The sequence below is a fragment of the Lepidochelys kempii genome, chromosome 5, assembly GCF_965140265.1.
Source record: "Lepidochelys kempii isolate rLepKem1 chromosome 5, rLepKem1.hap2, whole genome shotgun sequence".
Classification (NCBI taxonomy): domain Eukaryota; kingdom Metazoa; phylum Chordata; order Testudines; family Cheloniidae; genus Lepidochelys; species Lepidochelys kempii.
The window spans coordinates 81,137,039-81,154,574 of record NC_133260.1 but is presented as its reverse complement, the minus strand read 5'-3'; the positions used below and the strand labels follow the sequence as shown (position 1 = coordinate 81,154,574).

Genomic DNA, 17,536 nt, shown 5'->3' with positions numbered 1-17,536 from the left:
TTGTGGATATCTAGCCATTAGGTCAAGCTCAACATGACAAAAACAGCGCTCCTAATCTTTCTCTCTCAAACTGTCCTCACTCCCTCCTTTCTGAACCACTACAGACAGTACTGCCATACTCCCTGTTACTCAAGCCTGTAACCTGGGTGTCACTTTTGAGTCAGCTCTATCTCAAGTTCCTCATACCCAGGCTGGGTCTAAACCTTGCCAATTCTTTCTGCCACTGTCACTAAGATATGGCCTTACCCATCTATCTACACCACTAAGACTGCCAGCCAGGCTCTCATCACCTCACATCTCTATCACTACAACATATTTTTCTCTGGCTTGACAAATACAATCTTGCCCCCACTGGTATGCATTCAGAATGGTCCTGCAAAGATAATATTCTTAGTTCTTCACTTTGGCTATGTCACCCCCATCTTTGCATTTCTATCCTGGCTCCCCTTTCTCTATCACATCAAAGATAAACTATTTGCCATCACTATTTGCCTTTCACATGGATGTGATTTCTCATAAACTATCCAGATTTTGACTGCTGCCTCCAGTTGGCCAATGGTGCCAGCCTTCATCACTCACTTTTTATATTTTCAAACAAGCCCTTTTTTGCTTTCTCTCATGCTGCCATTCACACTTGGGAGGACCTCCTTGTAAACACCTGCAAAACCACATCATTGTCCTCTTTAAAACTCTCCTTTGCCCACACAAAACTTGACTGTTTATCATGCTGACCAAGGTTGGCTCATCGTTTGCGTGTACTCCCTCATCATTCTGTCCATATCCACCTGTTGTCTTAAATTTACATCGTAAGGTCTTTGGGCCAGTGTTTGTAAAAAGCCTACCACGAGGATCTGATCAGGACTGAGGCTCCTGGGTGCTACCACAATATAATTAATAAACAACAACAACAGACACTCATATAGAGCTTCGCACTTTCAAGCTCCTTTACAATTAACTAATAAATCCTCTTAGCACCTCTATGAATTGAATAGTTAAAAAATTAGATAGAATTAGAATTATCCCCATTTTATAGTTAGAGAAACGAGGCAGAGATTAAATGTCTTGCCTGAAGTTACACACTGAGTCAATGGTAGAGCCACGATTACAATTTCTGATGCCCAATCCCAGGCTCATTCCTCTAGAACTCATTGCCTCACACATCGAGAGAGTTCAAAATTATTGTTTCAGTGCACATTATGGATCAATTTATTTGCTAATTAGATATGAAAGATAGGTACATTATTTAAATTAAATTATTACAAGAGCTGCAACTAGACTTGCCTGTCTAAATTTCAGCCTGAAGCTAATTTGTACATCTCACAGACTGAACTACCTGCAGTCATTAATAGATGTTTTGCTTGAGTAAAGACCAAATAGTTTGTCTGGGTTTAACAACAGAAACATTGACACAATTAATCAAACTGGATCAGCAAGGCCAATTGCCCTCCTAGAATGCTATCCCTATTTTTCTGACAAGATGGCTGTAATTGATATCAATAGTCTCAACTAATTGGAATAATGTTTACTACATGAAAATACAGATTTCTCTCACAATTTTATATGCCCAGATGAAAAGAAAACTGGCACAGTTATATATAAATTTGTGCCACATTGTTTTTAATTTATGTTTTTAAGTCTCTGAAAAAGACACGAGTAGAAATTATTAGAGATTAATGTCCTACATTAAATAGGTATTAGATTATCACTGCAAATCTAGGCTCAAATTCCATTATCCTTGCTGATGATGACCAGAACCTTGCTCCTCAATTAGTCCCACTGATTTCAGTGAGACTGTTTGTGGTATACAGTACTATTCAATGTAAGGGAACCAGACTTTGATTAGTAGAAAGGTAGTAACCGTGACAACTAGATGGTCAGATTCTGATGTCAATAAGACCATTCACTGAGTAAGGTGATACTTACGAGTGAGAATCTGACCCATAATCCTATTGTTAAAGAAAAGATTTATAAAAGATGTTTTATTACCACACTATATTTCATAAAAGATATAAAATTAATATAATTAATGTGTATTTTGTAATGTTTTGTACAGCAACAAAAACTATCACATATTCAAGTACTCTGTATTTTTTCCAACAGCAGCTTAGTTTCCATTAGAAAGGGACATCTGATAATGCCAGTGCAACAAAAAGGTATGAGACATGCTGTGTAAAACTTTTGCCCAGTAATTTGAATAGAAACTCAAGGGATACTTACCAGCTGCAGTCAAAAGCCCCCTCAATACAACTCTGTTTTTTGCCAGTTAAACTTAAATATGTTAATACATTTCCTGTGTTCCTTCTGTATCCAAGTGAACTGCTTTTGAGAAATCAAAACTAGCTATTTGCTTCATTAGATGGTTGCGCTCATTTATTAAATATGCCTTTAAAAAAATGATCATCATAATGTCCACACTGGGCCAGACCAAAGGTCCATCTAGCCCAGTGTCCTGTCTTCTGACAGTGGCCAGTGCCAGGTGCTTCAGAGGGAATGAACAGAACAGGTAATCATCAAGTGATCCATCCCAGCTTCTGGCAAACAGGCTAGGGACACCATCCTTGCCCATTCTGGCTTGTAGCCACTGATGTACCTGTCCTCTATGAATTTATCTAGTTCTTTTTTGAACCCTGTTAGTGTCTTGGCCTTCACAACATCCTCTGGCAAGGAGTTCCACAGGTTGACCGTGCATTGTGTGAAGAAATACTTCCTTTTATTTGTTTTAAACCTGTTGCCTATTAATTTCATTCAGTGACCCCTAGTTCTTGCGTTATGAGAAGGGCTAAATAACACTTCCTTATTTACTTTCTCCACACCAGTCATGACTGTATAGACCTCTATCATATCCCCCCTTAGTCATTATGCTCATGGTAGGTGCTGGATGAACCACCCAGGAGACTGAAATTCCCAGTTTATCTACAAATTAGGAACAGCATATGCAACAGTAGTGTAAAGTTCCCTATATTTTCCTCTTGTGTGCCTGGTTTAGAGGAATCACCTCTAGGATCTTGTCTACTTATTAGCTGTATTGCACTACCAGTGCAACTCCACCAGTGATAGCAGTGGTGGAAGCTGTTATGCAGACAGGCAGGACTCAGGTATTTTTACCACTGTGTCATCTATGTTTCCACACTACAGCTTCTACTATTTCTACTGCATGTAGAGAATTAAAGCAACAAAGTTTGCTAATGTCGAGGCAGCCTAGATATGAGAGGATAATTCAGTACCCAGGACTTTTTATTCCTTGGTGAAATAAAACATAAAAAAAAATAAAAAACATATTCTAGTTTATGTAATGTAAAAACTTATTCAGGGAAAACTAGACTGAGATAACCAACTCATTTTACATAGACCACTGAAAGGACAACAAAGGATCATTTTTGGACAGTTATGGATTAGAATTAGTGAGCTAGAGGTGAAAGATTCACTTTCAATCCCATGAACTGTCCAACTCCCCAATTAAAGTTATTATTTTAAAATGTTAGTCGTTTCTCTTTTAAGGAGATTTGTTAAAGGGCAATCTACATTTCAAATTTGGTTGTATGACAAGAGAATATGGCCGTCCCAACTGTCTTTGTAGGGAAAATGATCTAGTTTTTACAATATAAGACCCACATTTTCAAGGTGTGCATGAGTGCAAGTTGGACACACGCAAAAGTGAAAATTTAGGCCTAAGCTCGTATTGTACATCCAATTTATTAAAAATCTTCTGTAACACCTCTGCTTGGCTGGCATATCTGACTTGAGACTGAAAATAAAACCTGCTACTCAATGGCTTTTAGAAGGAAACAGAATTAAGAACCCAGAAGACATGGATAATTTGCCCACCCAAATTGCTACTTTCATAAATTCTTCCTCCAGCTCAGTCAGTTACACCCTATACTGCACTTCAAAAAGAATGCACATAGTTAATTATGTATGCTTTCTCCCGGAATTGTGTTTTTGGGCACAACTGCCATTCAGGGTTGTTTACAATGAAATTGAAGTCTTAACCCAGCTTTCAGTTTCAGTCTCATATCAGATATGCCACTGCTCATTTAATGCATCTTTTAAGTGCAGGTCAGCAACAATTAAATTACACTTCTCCAAACTGATTTTTAGTTGTAAAAGTTGCTGAACAATAAAATTTTCCTGAAGTCATTGTTGGTCTCTCTTCCAAACTATTTGACATTGCCAAACATAGTTGGAAACCTCACTAAGTTTTACACACAATCTCTTTTATACCATGCTGATAACATATTCTGAATAGAGATTTTAGACCTTCAGTGAACTGAAAGGATTATAGACCAAATGTAGGCACCTAATATAGAGAAAGCATCATCGTGGTGAATGGCATAGGAACTACATTTATATTCTGACTTTAGGGAAGTATCTTACAGCTAGTAGCAACATCTTTGAAGAATTCATAAGATTCCAGACTAATTTGTGTTCTTAGTTCATTCTGGGAAATTCACCTATAGGCTATTCTGAAAATAGAGTTTCCTTTTTTATAGTGGATTTGAGTTTATAATTCCAGCTGAAGTCTAACTAAGGTTTGGAAGAAATAAAAATAGGGAATATTTACACTCCCAAAATGCTTACAGGATATCACACTAGTGAAAGTCTTTATGCAGACACTCCTGAACACAGTCAAGTTATAAAGCAGGTGTGCATTTTTATGAGCAGAACCTGCAAGTTTACGTCCACTTACACCCCCATGTCTCCTCCTGTTGTACAATTGTTTTCAGAATTACTATTAGAGATCAAATTAGTTCAAGGGTTCTCAAACTGGGGGTCGTGACCCCTCAGGGATCGCAAGCTTATTACATGTGGGATAGCGAGCTGTCAGCCTCCACCCCAAAACCCTACTTCACCTCCATCATTTATAATAGTATTAAATATATTAAAATGTGTTTTTAATTTAGAAAGGGGGTCACACTCCCTTTGCTGTGTGAAAGGGGTCACCAATACAAAAGTTTGATAACCACTGAATTAGTTGCTTATAAAAAAAGGCCTTTGAAAACCTTTTCTTTTCCCTTGTTCAGGAACAGCCCAAATGCATCAGAACCAAAGGAGCCGAGTCAAAGTCTAAGAGCCTTCAAAGAAAAACTAAACCTCTTTAAAGAAACAGTTTCCCTGCTACTAGTGTGGTCTGCCAACCATAGGCTTGATCCTGCACTGAAGTGAATGGGCGTTTTCACTGACTGGAATGAGTACAGAATCAAGTCCCAAAGGAGGGGGAGTAGGAGGATGCTATAAGGCATGAGGGAGGAGAGCTGGGGATGTACTGAGTGGAATCCCTACTTATCAGTTCACCCAGCAGTGATAACCCTAAAGAAAATTATGATTAGTCTGTTGCCTTGACTAATATGTAAAGTTATTAGCTTCCAACGAATAATTTTGAAGGCAAAGGGACAATGGAGAAAAAGTTACTCTCTGCAGAGGAAACATATTTAAATGTTATTTTCCCCTTGCTTTGACTTAGAGAAATTCTGTCTAAACAGTCTAGACCAATTGGATGTGTGTGGATCATAGAAGTCAGTTTTATTATTTGTTTAAAATAACAGTCTGAAACAAAATATCTGTATATTTACATATCACATCTGGTGTGGGTGCTAAAAGAAGGTATATTATCTATAGAGAAGAAATAAAAGGATTTTTTTAAGTTACTCCTTCACACATACAAAAATGAAAACAAGAGGCATCTGTATATCTAATTAGTTACCAAATCAGGAAAAAGAAGTGCTTCGGACTGTACCCAGTACTTTCAAGAAAGAAAGAATACAAACACATAGCCACTATAAAGAATAAACATGGCCCCTCAAACCAGTGAGTGTTTAAGGAGAACCCGTCTCCAAGGTTTCCACAAACTCAGCTCCCAACAAGTGGGGAATGGCACAGACTTCAGTATAAACGTCACACTTTAAATCCGCATCTGACCCTCTTCTGGAGTGTCGAGAACATGTGGCACAGCAGCTCCCCTGCATCAGGGGACCTGGCAAACATTAATGCATCCGCAAACATTGAGTAACTAATAGAATAAAAGTTTTTTTTTGGAGGGGAATCCAAAGTTGCCAGAGCAAAAAACAACAGCACTCCTAGGTAAAATGAACAGGAGTTCTTGTGGCACCTTAGAGACTAACAAGTACTCCTGTTATTTTTGCGGATACAGATTAACAGGGCTGCTACTCTGAAACCTGGGTAAAATATTCATGTTCGGAGAGGAATGGTGAGTCGAAAGTCGGCTGTAAACGACCCTAAGCGTGTTTCTCTCGGGACGAAATGCCCGATGTGAACCTAATCCACAAAGCGTCCAAAAGACTGGCAAGCGGCATATGAAGGCGATGGATGAAATCCCAGCCCAGCCCAACCTCAACTTGGGGGGATTTTCCCTACAACAGCAACACTTAGGGGGCTTTTACCGCGCTCCCGCCACATGCAAAGTGCTGGGGGAGCAGATACAAACCTCTTGGAAACTGAGCGCAGCCAGCCCAACCCCACGCGCTAAAGGGCAGCGCACTGCTGAGGGGCTGGAGCCCGGAGGTCGGGCACAGCCCCCCCACCCCTTGCCAAGGAGAGCAAGCAAAGCACCAGGCCCTTGCCGGGCTTCCTTACCTGTCCCTGGAGATGCTGAGCTGCACCCCAGCAGCGTCCTCTTCAGAGCTGCGCGCACCCCCCTGGCAGGGTACTTGCTGCGGCGCGGTGGCTCAGCCTACAGCCGGCTGCTCCACGGAGAGGAAGCCAGCATAGTGATTTGGCCCTAGGAGGAAAGGGGCAGGAGAAGTAGATCCCCTCCCCGCCGCACAGCGGGGTCCCCCTGGCCGCCGGGTGTGGAAGGCTCCCGGGATAGGGAGAGCCGGAGGGGGAGCTGAGCTGCGGCTGCTCCTGGGACAGTCACCGACCGAGGCGCTTCTCTGCCGCCTCCTGCCGCTCCTGGCTGGCACGTAGCGCGAGTGCCCCCCGCTGCCGCCCACGCTGTCCCGGGCGGGCTCCTGGAACCTGCTGCTCCCCTTTGTGACACCACAGCGCGCCTCGGCCAATGGCAAGTGCCCCGCCGCCGCGCTGGAGCGAGAGGCGTGGAGTTCCCAGCCCCAGGGAGAGGAGCCGGAGCAGAGGATGCTGCTGCTGTCTCCAACTTGGCTGGCCGGCGTGGGACAGCCCCCCGCCCAGCCACACATACGCTGCCTGGTGAAATGCCCCTCTGCCCCGCGGCAAGGAGCGCCCGCAGCCAGAGCGCCCCCCCCCCCCGGAGCCAGTGGCGGGACACACGCCAGGAGATTTACAGGCAGGACAGAAAGGCACCCCGAGGCCGCCGTCAGCGGTAGGTACAACCGGCCGGCTCGCTGCGCTGGGCAGGCTGTGCTCAGCTTCGCACTCTCCCGAGCCTGAGGTTGGCCAGGGGCCGGGCTGCTACTGGAGGCAAGTTGGGGCAGCCTGAGAGCTCCAGTGCCCGGCCCAGGCCCCAGGGCCCAGCCGCTCCACTGAGGATCGCAGGGAAGCGCCAGACATGACTTATTGCCCAGACACTGAGGACCCACTTGCAATGGCAAAATGCCACCCAAGGCTCCTCCTACGTGGGGGAAGGCTCCTCAGGGGTCAAATCAGCCAAGGGCTTTGCCCTGGAACTATGCCAAGGCACAGCAGGGCCAGGAATTTGGCCTACAGTATCTAGGGGGAAATCCTGGCCCCCTGAAAGTCAATGGGGGTTTTGTGCAGGCTTTCAGCCCAAGCATAGATGCAGGACAAAGCTACACAGGACTTTAGGCCCAGTATTTGTTTGTCATGGCTTGCGCTCTCTCTCTCTCTCTCTCTCTCTCTCTCTCTGTGATGGAGGAACAGGTTGTTACTTAGTACCTGCGCATCCCTGGTGCCAGCCAAGGAAGGAGCCAGTGGGCACACACATGCATCTCAGAAGGCCCCAGCCACCCCAGGGAAAGAAAACATACACACAATAGGAGGTGGGATTAGAAATAAGCCTTTGTACTGCAACATGACAAATGTTCCTATTCAGGAAATATGCTTTCTCGGCGCTCTCCACACCAGCATCCCCACCCTTTTTTAAGGCAAAAGATTGTGTTTCTGTTTTCTCCCTTCATTAAGTTCTCCCATGCCACTATATTTCAGGGGAGTTAAAAGATGCATCCTTTTCTCCCAAAATATTTTCAAGCTGTCAGAGGGTGAACCTTCTTTACCCTTCAAAGAGTAGGGGGTAGCACCGAAACCAAAAATCCTTTCATAAAAGGGGGCAGCCTGGAGTCACTACATCATACAGAGATGCCCAAACAACTTGAAGACTTCCAGAGGTAGGCACAATACACCCCCCAATAATGATGTGAAGTGCGGAGAACTTGCAGCTACTCTTAGCATGGTTTCTGCCCAGAAAACAATATTTTAATTTTATTTTGAATATGGTTTGGACAGATAATAAAGAAAGGCAGCGACTAAAATCCCCCAATACACTGTAATGTTGGCAAATCTCCTACCTACCAGTTATATATCTACTGTACTTATGACAAATAAGTAGGGTGCCTTTCTGACTTTGCACATTGGTAAGATATGTAAAGTTTTTCATGCCAATTGAAGTGTTTATGATTTTGTAAATAAAGTTTTCATTTTGGAGAGTATCTAGAAACTGAGTTATGAAAACACCACTCTGTATTGACAGAAGTGACCAAGCGAAGCCTTTGCGCTCTGTGGTTGAAGACATTTCTTTGAAAATAGTGCCACCTGCTGTTTGCAACAATCTTTTAAGTGTTGGTACCAAACCCCATTGCTTGGGCTCATTACAGTAATAAGATTAGTCCTTGCGTTAGACCAGGGGTCGGCAACCTTTCAGAAGTGGTGTGCCGAGTCTTCATTTATTCACTTTCATTTAAGGTTTTACGTGCCAATAACACATTTTAACGTTTTTTAGAAGGTCGCTCGCTATAAGTCTATATAACTAAACCATTGTCGTATGTAAACAAGGTTTTCAAAATGTTTAAGAAGCTTCATTTAAAATTAAATTAAAATGCTGATCTTACACCTCCGGCACACTCAACATGCTGCCGGCCTGGGGTTCCGTTCACCTAGGCTGGCAGCCGGCTGAGCGGGGCCGGCGGCCGGGACCCCAGCCAGCAGTGGGCTGATTGGCTCAGCCTGCTGCCGGTCTGGGGTTCCGTCCGCTGGCTCCTGCCAGCCAGGGTCCCCGCTGCTGGTCCTGCTCAGCCTGCTGCCAGTCTGGGATCCCGGCCCTGTCCACATAGAGTAGGTACCTACTTCCTCCCTGGTTCTGGCCCGTTCTCTTCCTCTCTCTGCAATGAGATGAGGGTGGGAGTGCACTGAGAACAGGGCTGGGGGTGAAGGTGCAGGGTCTGGCCAGGAGCTAGAATGAGGGAGGGGGCTCAGGGTTGGGGTAGGAGGTTTGGGTGTGGAGCGCTTACCTGGGCAGCTCCCATTTGGTGCGAAGGGTGCAGGTGGGAATGTGTGTGTGTGTGTGTGCACGCGCGTGCAGGAGCTCCCGTTTGGTACTCGGGGTGGGGGTGCAGGAGTCAGGGCACGAGAATGGGGTGTGTGGGTGGTGCAGGGGTGAGGGCAGAGGGCTGGGCGTGTGTGAGGGGGGTGCAGCGGTCAGGGCAGAGGGCTGGGGAGTGTGGGCTGGGGTCGTGGGTGTGCTCCCAGCCCCCTGCCCTGCTCACGGCAGGGGGCTGGAGGGGATATGCCGATTCCAACCCCTTCCCCAACGTCCCCGGAGCAGAGAGCGCGCTGCGGCTCCGCTTTTCCCTCTCCCCCTCCGTAGCAAGGGCCATCAGCTGATCCGCCGAAGGGAGGGAGAGAAGGAGGGGCAGGAACCCTGGATGCTGAGGGAAGAAGCGGGGGGAGGGGGAAGCTTGCCTGCCCTGCAGGGAGAGAGCAGTGGGCAGAGAATCATAGAATCATAGAATATCAGGGTTGGAAGGGACCCCTGAAGGTCATCTAGTCCAACCCCCTGCTCGAAGCAGGACCAATTCCCAGTTAAATCATCCCAGCCAGGGCTTTGTCAAGCCTGACCTTAAAAACCTCTAAGGAAGGAGATTCTACCACCTCCCTAGGTAACGCATTCCAGTGTTTCACCACCCTCTTAGTGAAAATATCTTTCCTAATATCCAACCTAAACCTCCCCCACTGCAACTTGAGACCATTACTCCTTGTCCTGTCCTCTTCTACCGCTGAGAACAGTCTAGAGCCATCCTCTTTGGAACCCCCTTTCAGGTAGTTGAAAGCAGCTATCAAATCCCCCCTCATTCTTCTCTTCTGCAGGCTAAACAATCCCAGCTCCCTCAGCCTCTCCTCATAAGTCATGTGTTCTAGACCCCTAATCATTTTTGTTGCCCTTCGCTGGACTCTCTCCAATTTATCCACATCCTTCTTGTAGTGTGGGGCCCAAAACTGGACACAGTACTCCAGATGAGGCCTCACCAATGTCGAATAGAGGGGAACGATCACGTCCCTCGATCTGCTCGCTATGCCCCTACTTATACATCCCAAAATGCCATTGGCCTTCTTGGCAACAAGGGCACACTGCTGACTCATATCCAGCTTCTCGTCCACTGTCACCCCTAGGTCCTTTTCCGCAGAACTGCTGCCTAGCCATTCGGTCCCTAGTCTGTAGCGGTGCATTGGATTCTTCCATCCTAAGTGCAGGACCCTGCACTTATCCTTATTGAACCTCATCAGATTTCTTTTGGCCCAATCCTCCAATTTGTCTAGGTCCTTCTGTATCCTATCCCTCCCCTCCAGCATATCTACCACTCCTCCCAGTTTAGTATCATCCGCAAATTTGCTGAGAGTGCAATCCACACCATCCTCCAGATCATTTATGAAGATATTGAACAAAACCAGCCCCAGGACCGACCCTTGGGGCACTCCACTTGATACCGGCTGCCAACTAGACATGGAGCCATTGATCACTACCCGTTGAGCTCGACAATCTAGCCAGCTTTCTACCCACCTTATAGTGCATTCATCCAGCCCATACTTCCTTAACTTGCTGACAAGAATACTGTGGGAGACCGTGTCAAAAGCTTTGCTAAAGTCAAGAAACAATACATCCACTGCTTTCCCTTCATCCACAGAACCAGTAATCTCATCATAAAAGGCAATTAGATTAGTCAGGCATGAGTGGGAAGAGTGGAAGGAAGAGTGGGCCGGGCAAGATTTTTAATTGCACGCTGCTGTCCCCAGCAGACAGCAGCTTGCCTTTAAAAATTGGCTCGTGTGCTGTCTTTGGCACGCGTGCCATAGGTTGCCAACCCCTGCGTTAGACAAAAGAACATTAACAGAAGTATTAGCAATGAGTTTTTACTGAATTAAATAAAAAAAGTTAGATTTTTTTTTTAAAAAATCTATAATTGTTGTAGAATTACAAAGATTGCATTTATTCCTCTCCCTTCTGCCTCCTCCCCCTTACTCCCTTTATATGCTGAAAATTAACCACACTTTGTGGATCCCCACACAAAGAAATATTTCTGGCTAAGATAATGTCAGAGAAAAATAGACTGAGCTGAAGACTTTGAGAGAGTCTCAAAATGCTATGTCCAGGAACTGTCTTTTTCTTTGTGTGTGTGTTCAGTGCCCAACAAAATGGGTCCCTCATCCTTGACTAAGGTTAGTGGGCACTATCAGAATACAAATACATAAAAGAATTTTGAGACTGTTTTTTAAAATGTCCTCTTTTAGTTCTGGCAAAGTACAGGAACAGGTAACATCAGGTACAATTTTTGAAACCTGAATCATCAATACCAGTCAAGATTTGTGTAACCACAACAAAAAGCCAGATTTTATTACCTTCACTCATATTAAGTAGTATCACATGAGCAGTCCTACTGATTTCAATAGAGCTGCTTGTAGAGGTTCTTTTCAACATGTAAAAGTGGCAGACTCAGGTGAAAAATAAGTGACAAGAGAAATACCTAAAAAGACTGTTTGGCCACAGGAAATCCTTGATCTTCTGTCACAAGGACTGTGAGTAATAATGGATACTTTTAAAGTTATATTATAAAAAAAAAAAAAGGAACCTCCATGGTCACATTGTCTTGCTTAGAAATACCTATTTCCATTAAAATTGGTGTTTTATACTGATACCAACTCTAAGGAATTAAAAACACAACACATTATTAAATAAACAATGGTGAGAACTGAAACTCATAAAACAAAAAATAAAATGTTCATGCTGACATGTTGCACTTAAATATCCCTATAATGGCTAGATTTTTTTCAAAGTATCAGAACAATGTAGCACGTCTGATCATAAGCACTGAAGATGAAGATGATAAACTTTTGATGCAATGGTATAATTCATATTTAGTTTACTACCTACTAACTGCCTTTATGGGAGGATCTTTCCTGGACTTTCTGCTTTCCAAGCAGCTGATCTCCAGTTTGCGTTTAGACTGTTTGATCCTTCCGTAAGTGCATGACTTCATATTTATTTGGATTTTGAAACTCATCTTGTTGCAGTGTGTTACCTATTCTAATCCCTCCAAGAAATGGTAACTTTGCAGTTGAATTCTGCACTCGTATGCATTTGCTAGCCCTCCAATTCTAATATCATCATCAAGTACAATTATACTGAATGAACACTTTATACTAGATCTTTAGTTAGCATTCAGAATTAAAATAATACTGACCACTGTTGATACTTTACCCCGTTGGAGAATTTACTTGCTCCTCCTCTTTACCCAGTCTCATGCATGCTTATATGGGTGTGACGGGTTCGGTCACAGAGACCCCCTTGGGACTGTCACCTGACGTGCTGAAACTACCTCTGAGGCCATTTTCCCTGCCAGCTTGGGACTCCAGAACCCTGTCTTGTTGAGTCAGACACGCTACTCCATTGCAACACAGACCCAGGGTCTGAACCACACCCCCAAAGCTGCAGACTTTAACCAAAACTGCTCAACAGGTTTCCTATCCCCAGCACCCAGACACCTAGCTTCCAACGGGATCCAAACCCCAAATAAATCTGTTTTACCCTGTATAAAGCTTATACAGGGTAAATTCATAAATTGTCCACCGTCTATAGCACTGAGAGAGATATGCACAGCTGTTTGCTCCCCCAGGTATTAATCACTTGCTCTGGGTTTAATAATAAACAAAAGTGATTTTATTAACTATAAAAAGTAGGATTTAAGTGGTTTCAAGGAATAACAGAACAAAGTAAGTTACCAAGCAAAAACAACACAAAACATGCAAGCCTAAGCCTAATACTTTTAAGAAACCGAACACAGGTAAATCTCAGCCTCAGAGATGTTCTAATAAGCTTCTTTCACAGACTAGACTCCTTCCTAGTCTGGGCCCAATCCTTTCACCTGGTACAGTCCTTGTTAGTTCCAGCTCAGGTGGTAACTAAGGGATTTCTCATGACTCGCAGCCCCCCTTGTTCTGTTCCACCCCCTTTTATAGCTTTGGCACAAGGCGGGAATCTTTTCCTAATGGAAAAGCACCAGGTTTAAGATGGATTCCAGTACCAGGTGAAATGGTCACGTCCTGTGAGACCCCAAGCCTCCATTCTTTTCAGCCTGACTCACATGAGCACAGGAAGGCTTATAAGTAAACAGAGCCATTTACAACCAATTGTCCTGGTTAATGGGAGCCAGCAAGATTCTAAACCACCATTAATGGCCCACACTTTGCATAGTTACAGTAGGACTTCAGAGTAATACTTCATATTTCTAGCTTCAGATAAAAGAATGATACATTCATACAAATAGGACAAACACACTCAGTAGATTATAAGCTTTGTAATGATACCTTACAAGAGACCTTTTGCATAAAGCATATTCCAGTTATGTTTATAAGTGTGAATATAATGTATTTCCATAAAACATATGGAGTGCAACATGACAATGGAGCAAACAGCAAAACACAGGAAAAGGAGATTCTTGCATTGAGTAGCACCTTCCTCCATGAATAGTCTGATTGGCTTTAACACATCTAATTACAGAGTAAAAGACTATTAAAAAAATCTGAATCTGTGTATTTGAAGAAAGTAATCTTGCAACTTTCTCTTTAAACACAGCAAAACATTGGTCACATTTTTTCTAGTATTCATCAACTTAGCTCTCTGCACTGATTTGGATAGAATTTATTGTTAGGATCAGAAGAGTTATCAGAATTTAGCCATTCACAAATATCAATTACCAATCAGACAAGAAAAGTGGTGCCACAAGTACTCCTTTTTGCGAATACAGACTAACACGGCTGCTACTCTGAAACCAGTCAGACAAGGTGAGTAATATCCTGAGACCCATTCATTAGGCTACAACATTGCATATAATTACCAGCTGGTTTCACCAAAGAGCAAGATGTTCTGCAAGCTATATTTCCTTGTAAGAACAACCCCCACTGTCTTTAGAAAATACTCATTCTTAGAAAAATATTAATACTTATCGCGTTTATAGAGTTCTACATCTTCAAAGTATTGTTGCCTCTTTTTGACCTGAGCATCTGGTCAACTTTCAGGGCCCTGGGAATGTTTCAAATGAAAGTAGAAATCAGTGGAGTCTGGTATCTTCTTTGATGCAGTCGTGTTTATTTACAACAAATGTACAATGTTTCAGGTCTCTGAACACAGAATTAATCAAATAGCAAGAAATGGGTTCTTTTGCTCACAGCACCAAGATCATCATTTCAGCCTCCACCCTTGACCCAAAGCTTCGGGTTTCTCCTAGGACACCATGCTGCTTCTTCTGGCTGGCTGGCTCTCAGGGCTTGTCCGCACTATGGAGGCCACAGCAGCATGGCTATGTGCTGTAACACCACAGTGGGGATACACATTACAACATCAGAAGGGTTTTTTCTATTGCTATATTAACTCCACCTCCATGAGCAATGGCAACTAGGTTGAAAAAAGCATTTTTCCACTGACATAGTCGTGTCTATACCAGGGATTCAGACAGCACAGTGATGCTGCTCCAGGGTGCATAATTTTTCATACTCAAGTGGTGCAGCTCTGTCAATCTACATTTTGAGTGTAGATCAGGCCTTAGTCACTCCCAGATTTGTTTGTTTCTTCTGCCTTCCCACACACCCCTGCCCTATCCAAAAACAATATTCAGCAAAAGTCCTCCAACTCACTCAGTTCAAACTCCTGGGTAGGTTCATAACTCCCTTTTGGGCAGATGAGGGGTGTTTCTGATTAATTCATCCTGACAGTTATGTTAATTGAAGTGTGCACTCACACCAAACTCAGAGGTTTGTGATTCATGCAGTCACCCCTACTTCTCAGCATAACAGTATTAACCAATCAACCCTCACAATAACCCGGTGAGCTGGATAAGTATTTATCCCCATTTTACAGATGCAGAAAATTTAGAGAGGCGAGTCAGGGCCAGAATCAGAATTACTTAATTCAGAACATGCTGGTTCCATTCTTGTACTCAGTACATTAGACCACACTACCTCTAGGTGGTTTGGATCATTTTTCTAATTGATTAATGAATTAAGAACAATGTATTTTTCCTTCTCCTTAACCAAAGAAGGGCTGTAACATTGTCCAATTAAAACTCTAAATGTTTTGAAAATGTATTATGTGTAAATGCATAATTTTATAAATTTAGTTACCACAAATTGACTCAGTTTGAGTTTTAGAGAGACTTGTCCAAAATGCTACAATCATTTGCTCACATTGAGTTGCATAGTCTTCCCACACAGAGGTTGCCATTACAAAAATCAGCATTTTCAACAGCAGGGCAATCATGAAGTAATTCATCTTCTAAACACAATAGAAAACCACAGCATCTTAGATGCTACCATGTAGCAAAAGTGTCTTTTACTAACTTTTTAATGATGACTGCACACAGTGCACAAACCTGGGATCATTACAGGACTAAGAGTGAGATTGCATCAGGTCTATGCTCCAGCTGTAGTACTGGTATCTGGAGCTCTCAGAAACCCCTGCCAGCCCTGGCTTAAAAACGATCATAAAAATTATGAAGCTCAACTTTTTTGCCTTTGGAGTGGCCACACTACACCAAATGATAGACAGGTAAAAAAAAAAATCCAGATGGCCTTAAAGCCCACACACTAAGACTTCCATTTCAAAATCATACAAGTCAAACACAATGGTATCCTCCCACTATACTTGGCAAATGTTTCAGGAGCAAAGTATAAACACTTCCAGCAGAGGGCATCTTAATCTCAGTTTATTTGCCAAATAGTATTGACTTCATCCTTGGTTATGCTTATGACAACTTGTTTTTGCTTAAATAGGAAGACTAATGAATATCTACCCTATTATGCTTCTCTGCAAATGCATTCCCCTTGCTACAAAGATTTTATTATATAGTTTTTAGAATCCCCTACTTAAATTATTGATAGCATTTCACTGATATATAAAATACTTTTTGTCATGCTGAGTAGAACACAGAAGATTTTTTCCTATTCTAAATAGTCACATTATCTTCCATTACGTATTGAGAAAATATACATTAAATATGCCTTTAAAATACTCTTTTTAAATAAATATATAGACAGATAATTAACATAGTATAGGAGATATTTGGTATGTCACAATGACAGAATAAAAGATCACAAACTTGGGTCAGAATTACTGGATGTTCATACTGCTGTGTTATGAATAAGATTGTCTGCACCTTTAAAACACACTTTTTTGTGATTCACACTGTGGTTTTAGTGATGATATTTTCCTTCATCATGATGGAACATGCTGAAAATATGGTTTAAAACAAGTGTTTTTCTTAAACTAGAAATAAAAAATAATAAAAACAGGTATATTATATTACTGAGAAAAATACTAAGGAATAAATTCAGATCACAAGCATGAAATGATCAGATATTTTTCCATATAAATAGCATTTTTAAATGAATAGAATTTGGTTCCACTACTTGAGTTGCTGAGATAAATTGACTGCATGATGATGTCTTTGATCAAGTCTGTCTTTTCATTTAGAGAAAGCATTCAAATTATAATGTGGAACATCTGGTTTCCACATAAAGCTCAGAATTTACCTTCTCTTGTGATCTTCTTATCTGTAAGTTTCACAAAGGGGATATTCTCAGACCATGTTTTTGAATGCCTCCAAGAACACAGCATAAGAGTTACAAGGATAACTTTGTAACATGGGACAGGAAAAAGGTGATGAGGGGCATTTTTAGCAACCATCCAGGTACTCAAGCCACTGCCAATTTTTGGGATGGAATATTGATTACTGTGCTTATTGCCAAGAGTAGCACCTATAAGCCTTTGTACCAGCCTTAGCATCACTAAGACAAAGCCAGGGGAGAGGTAGCGATCACAAGGTGTGGGCCTGACTGCGTCTTACCTGATATGCTGGGGTAAGCGTCTGTGAAAAACAGGAAGTAATTCTATATTTGACTTCTGGTGCATGTGTGTCAGGGCCCATGAGACTGCAGACTCTACAAAAGCACATCTGTATAACAGCTTAAAAAGTGCTTGCTTAGTGGTTTTTCTTTGATGGACTTCTTGATATAATTGTAGAAATCACTAACGTAAAAGGGTTTGACAGGTCTGAGGGATTTGGATTTGACCTTCTGGACATCTCTTGGAATCCCCAGCAAC

The 17,536-nt window shown here is 42.7% G+C and overlaps 2 protein-coding genes across 2 annotated transcripts in view; one reads left to right on the top strand and one right to left on the bottom strand.

Annotated features, from left to right (window-relative positions):
- Positions 1-6,885, bottom strand: part of MEGF10 (multiple EGF like domains 10) — a 147,702-nt gene extending 140,817 nt beyond the window's left edge. Inside the window, exon 1 of the mRNA XM_073344862.1 lies at positions 6,592-6,885. The gene's annotated coding sequence lies outside the window, so the exon portion shown is untranslated. The remainder of the gene's footprint in view (positions 1-6,591) is intronic.
- Positions 6,886-7,126: 241 nt separating this feature from the next.
- Positions 7,127-17,536, top strand: part of C5H5orf63 (chromosome 5 C5orf63 homolog) — a 64,617-nt gene continuing 54,207 nt past the window's right edge. Inside the window, exon 1 of the mRNA XM_073344860.1 lies at positions 7,127-7,297. The gene's annotated coding sequence lies outside the window, so the exon portion shown is untranslated. The remainder of the gene's footprint in view (positions 7,298-17,536) is intronic.